Below are 6,150 nucleotides of genomic sequence, written 5' to 3' on the forward strand. Positions count from 1 at the left end.
GTTTTAATTGACTGAGTTGATCATTAAGCCATAGTGATGCGCGGATCGGCTCTGATAGCACCTGAATCAGCATGTACGCATCAACCATCCAGCCGTTACAACATGGTTGAGCTAGCAAAGCAGTTTTGTGTTGCTATGTGTGGTATTTATTCAGTTTTGGGAAATCACAATGTCTAGAAAGTATCAGTGGCTGCAGCTGACAGGGACAGCTAACGTTAACACTAGCAGCAAAGCTAACATCAGGATCATCATCTGTTAAAAGCCTCCCGTTGTCAGATACGACATGAAACTACTCCAGTTAGCTCAATCATGTTGTAACTAAGACATCCGCTGGAGAAAATATTTTTTTCACGGGCCACTTTGTGAGTTTAGTGAGTTATTACAGACACGGCTAATGGCTAACAGCTAACGGTTAGCCCAGCTAATCTACGATAACCATGTTATTAATTACACACAGAGAAAATACTGTTTGTTCAGTCACTGTGTTTATAGACTTTACAAACATCAGATTAGTCTAAACGGTGATATAGTGACGTGAAAAATGTGATATATACATATATATAGCTAAACTCAGCAAGGTAAACAACAAGGCGATTCCCATTTACACAGTGGTAAGAGTGCTGGACCGGAAGTGTCGCACAAAAAAACGGAAGCTGGCTGCGTTCTGTTTTGCCTCCGTGTTTCCGTGAAAAATAAGGTGGATTGGGTTGCACTTAATCAGGCTGGATCAGATGTACCTGAGAGAGAACATAAGACATCATTAATTTACTGTTATTTATTTCAGTGAACTTTTATAAATGCTTCTAGAAGATCCCTGAACGTTTTGTTTTTAGATAATTTAACTTATTGCAGAGACTCAAATTTCAGTACTGTGCAGTTCAATTTTTACTTTGATCTTATAAAAAAAATCAGGGAGCCATTTCATTTTCAGTGAACTTTAAGAGATCTCTGCACTTTTTGTTTTTTATATAATAAAACAACCAGCCATTTCAACCAAGATTTGCATCAGAGTTTGTGTTATTCTACAAAAGTTTAAGGTCTTTTTATCACAGATTTTCAGTGTACAAAAACAAACAAACAGTATACTGTTGTATTCAGTCTAACCCCAGGTGTGTTATTCTAAATTTTGACACCAAAATTTTAATTTTTACTGCAAATGAATATCAGTTCTAAATATCGGTTATCGGTTTCCTTGACTACTAATAATTGGTTTCAGTATCAGCCCTAAAAAACCCATGTCGGTTGATCCGTAGTTTATACCTGTCAGAGAACGTCAGGTCACCTGTAGCTGTCTGTACCTGTCTGCAGCCTAACCTGTGACATCACTGTTTGTTTACCTGTAAAATCAACTCTGATTCGTCCACAGAGAGGAAGAGTTATGAAATATAACTGACAAACATCCTGATGAGTTTCAGAAACAAATTAATCTCCTCACAGGTTACAGACAGAAAACAAATCAAACTTTAATCAGACTGACGTTTTTCTAATAATTAAACAGCTGTTTGATTCATCAGGTAAAAATAACAACATGTTTCAGACTGAATGTTTATCTCTGAATGATTGACGACTGATAATCAGAAATGATCAGTTTGTCTTTTGGTTTTCAGATCAGAGGGTGAAGTTTTTCTCCATTTATTACTGTTCTATTAACGTTTAACAACGTTTAACATTTTATTCATGTTTATTAACGTTTTATTCATGTTTATTAACGTTTTATTAATATTTATTAACGTTTTATTAATGTCTATTAACGTGTTATTAATGTTTATTAACATTTTATTAACGTTTTATTAATGTTTAACGTTTTATTAATATTTATTAACAATTTACTAATGTTCCATCAAAGTTTTATTAATGTTTATTAACGTTTTATTAATGTTTATTAACATTTCATTAATGTTCCATCAAGGTTTTATTAATGTAATAAAAACAGTAGGACTGTCCTGATTATAAACTGAAAGTTTCAAGAAATGTTAAAAAATGCAGTCCAAACTGAAAAGTCCGAGGCACTCCAGGGTAATATTAAAAATCCTTTATTAAGCACAGGGATATCAACGTGTTTCGACTCAACAAGTCTTCATCAGGATATGAGCCAGTCAAATTACAAACAGGTGTTTAAATCACATTAGGAATGTGTGAAAAGATCATGTGACTGGGTCATGTGACAGATCAATCAGCCTATGCTGAGAACAGGAAGAAAATAAGTAAATAAAATGACAACAATTGCATGACTATGTGTGAATCACAGCAATCGTCAGAATAATGAAAAATACAAATACAAAATTTGTACACGTGTGACTGTCAGATTACAACAACAATGGATAACAAGACATTGATGCAGAAATGTATAAGTAACACAGAACCTGTGACTAGCCGTTCAGAATATGTACTGTATAAGTAGAGACAGGCAGGAATAGCACAACAACAAAGTTTAAAACATCATAAAAGGGTTGTCAAGCAGAGTGTACATAGACAACTATCACAAGACAGTCAGCACACTACATGTGTAAAAGGCCATTGGTACGCCAAAAAACACACAAAAAATATACTCAGTGCCAAAAAGGCTGTCTACAATAAGCAGAAGGGCAGAGAGACTAAATTTAGAGAGACTAAAAGACAGTCGTACTGCAAATAATGAAAATATTTAAACTGAATATTTTATAACAAAGACTACAGTGACTGAATGATCCATGTGACCCTGCAATAAACAAATGATTCCTGTCACTTTAAATGTATTGAGTAGTCCATATAGTTAAACATATAAACACCTGTAACAGAGAACAATAAATACAAGCAATATTACAAGAAGAGAGAAAAGTCTATCGCTTCATTGAGACCAGGATGAGCAGTGGCCTTCAATGTATAAATCCAAAAAGTCTCACGCTGTAGGAGGCGCTTCAGTCTGTCCCCTCCTCTTAGGCTACTGGGGACTACCTCAATGGCCATGCATTTTAAAGTGTCAGGACTGGTGTGACCAGCAGTTTTGTAATGTTGGGTCATAGGGTAGTTTGGGTTTTGAGTTCGTATGGCGTATTTGTGTTCAGCCAGTCTTTCTTTGAGCTTTCGTTTTGTGCGGCCAACGTAGAAGCAGCCACATTCACACTCCAATCGATAGACAACATATGTTGTGTTACAATTAGCAAAACTGCGGCAATGAAATGTCTTTTGACTGGAAACATCAAAGAAGGCATTGTCTCTTTTGATATTGTGGCAGTGTTTGCATGTCCCACACCTAAAAGTGCCTTTAGGTTGGGGGAACCAGGACGTGGGTTTGGAGACAGGAAGGTGACTCCTAACCAAGGAATCCTTCAGAGTAGGGCCCCTTCTAAAGCAGAAGCCCGGAGATTCATTGAAGGCAGAGCGGAGGGTGTCGTCACTCAACAAAATGTCCCAATTTTTGTTAACAGTGTTTTTGATTTGGAGCGCCATGATGCTGTAATGAAGGGAGCAAAAGATCTTAGGAGGCTGCTGTTTTGTTTCAGGTCTTTTGTTTAAAAGAGCATTTCTGCTCAATGTTTTAGCTCTGGTCAGAGCGTTGTTAAAAGTGTCTTTTTTGTAGCCCCTCTGTTCAAAGCGGAGGTGCATATCAGCAGCCTGATGCTGGAAATCATCATCATTGTCACACAGTCTCCTCAATCTTTGAAATTGACTGAACGGAATATTAGAGCTAAGATGTTTGGGGTGGAAACTGTCTGCTTTTAGAATGGTATTTCTGTCAGTACTTTTTCTGTAGATTGAGGTGTGTAGACATCCATGGCCGTCGATAGTGATTTTCAAATCAAGAAAATTGATCTCTTTCTTACTGTAGTCCAAGCTGAGCTTGATGTTAGGATTAGTAGAATTTAAATATCGATGAAACTCGATGAGTTGCTGTTCATTTCCAGTAAAAATAAAAAAGAGATCATTAATTAGTTTTTATTGTTTATTAACATTTTATTAATGTTTATAAACGTTTTATTAATATTTATTAACGTTTTATTAATGTTCCATCAACGTTTTATTAATGTTTATTAACGGTTTTTAATGTTCCATCAATGTTTTATTAATGTTTATTAACGTTTTATTAATGTTTTACTAACGCTTTGTTAATGTTTATTAACGCTTTGTTAATGTTTATTAACGTTTTATTAATGTTTATTAACGTTTTATTAATGTGTTATTAATGTTTTTAATGCTTTATTAATGTTTAACATTTTAGTAACGTTTTATTAATGTTTAACATTTTATTAATGTTTATTAATGTTTAATTAATGTTTTATTAACGCTTTATTAATGTTTATTAACGATTAATTAATGTTTTATTAACCCTTTATTAATGTTTAAATAACGTTTAATTAATGTTTTATTTACACTTTATTAACATTTTATTAATGTTTATTAACATTTTAGTAACTCTTTATTAACATTTTATTAGTGTTTATTAACGTCTTGTTAATGTTTTACTAATGTTTTATTAACGTTTTATTATTTTTTTTAATGTTTTATTAATGTTTATTAACGTTTTACTAATGTTTTATTAACGTTGTGTCTGATGTTTCATAAGTGACACAAAGATGGTGAAACAGTTTTGTGTAATTTTTACCTTCCAAAATTTGTCTTCTACATTTTGGAGATTTTTCCAAATTGTGTCTTTTTTTTAAAAAAAAAAAAAGCCAAAATAATCTAATTTATCAACGAGAAACTGTAAAAATAGAAATTATTGTGGGATTTTCAAATTTCAGACAGTCCGTGAACACATCATGTGCAACAAAACGCTTCATCACAAAAGAAACAAAATATTTTAAAATAGTGATATTTTATAAAAATTCATGTTTCATTTAAAATTTGTCCAAAAACAAATTTTTTGAATGAAAATGGTAAAAAACTGAAGGTTTTATCAGCTTTAAACATTCGACATCAAACGTGCCCGTGGAGGTTCGACCCACGTCAGGACTGTGGTCACATGACATCACCAACAGTAGTGACATCACCAGCGGACTGATCAGGTGTTCCTCTGCTAAGACTCTGAAATCAAACTGGTGCAGACCAGGTGAGGTCTGCAGCATCTATTACCATGGAGACAGACTCACGCTCAAAACACACTGATGTCATTTCCTGGTTCACTTGACATCACATGTTCAGAGGGGATTAATGTTTGATGATGTCATCAGTCAGAACTCAGTGTGTTACTGATGAAAGACGAATGTCTGACTCTTTCCTCCTCCTTCTCCTCCTCTTCCTCCTCCTCCTCCTCCTCCTCCTCTTCCTCCTCAGGGTTTTCTGTCCCGGAGGTTGAAGCAGTCTCTCCGTCGGACTCGTTCTCAGCCAAAACTCAGTCGTCCTGGCAGCGTGAGGATCGACCAGATGTCCTCTGCTGACTCCAGGTAACTGATATATCACTGATAATCAATCAAAACCCTCCATCAGTGATCAGACCTGGACCCTGCTCAGACCTGGACCCAGCAGGGGGCCATGTGCCAGGTGAGTCCACCAACCTTACAGTGGATCCAAGGTGTTCAGAGTCCAGGTCTGCCAAACATTCAGGGTTCATCAGAGTCTCTGAAACTGGAACTACATTTCCCTCAACATGTTAGAGAACCTTATCACCTGAGACCACATGAACTGGACCTCGAAACCACCTTTTCAGGTGGACCCAGTCATGGGTTGACCTATCATGCTCTGGGGTCAGGCTGTTAAAACCTCCTCAGATTGTTGTACCTCTCTGTTGAGCTGACCGGGCAACACAGGTGTGTCATCAGGTGTGTTGTCAGGTGTAGGCCTTGAGGTGCTGGCCCCGCCCCCTCAGGTGGAGAAGGAGACCTGGTGTGGGAGTCAGAGATGCGTTACTGTCTGGGGGGGACACTGAGTAGTCTTGATGAACCAGACCAGAATCTGTGGTGTCCCTCAGAGAGGACCTCACCTGCAGGGGGACGAACCATCACTGACACAGTGTTGAGAGGTTGTGATGATGTCACTGGATGGGTATCACCATGGTAACCATGAAAGAAGGGTTGACTGTTTTCCTACATGCACGTTTAACAGGTTCAAGACAGAGAGGGCTGAGACCACATCTGTACAACAGGAACTGAGACAGGGTGGGGGAGCACTGAGAGGAAAGAGGAGAGGAGAGGAGAGGAGAGGAGAGGAGAGGAGGAGTGGAGAGAAGAGGAG

The sequence above is a fragment of the Epinephelus lanceolatus genome, chromosome 9 (genome assembly GCF_041903045.1).
Source record: "Epinephelus lanceolatus isolate andai-2023 chromosome 9, ASM4190304v1, whole genome shotgun sequence".
In the NCBI taxonomy this organism is placed as follows: Eukaryota; Metazoa; Chordata; class Actinopteri; order Perciformes; family Serranidae; genus Epinephelus; species Epinephelus lanceolatus.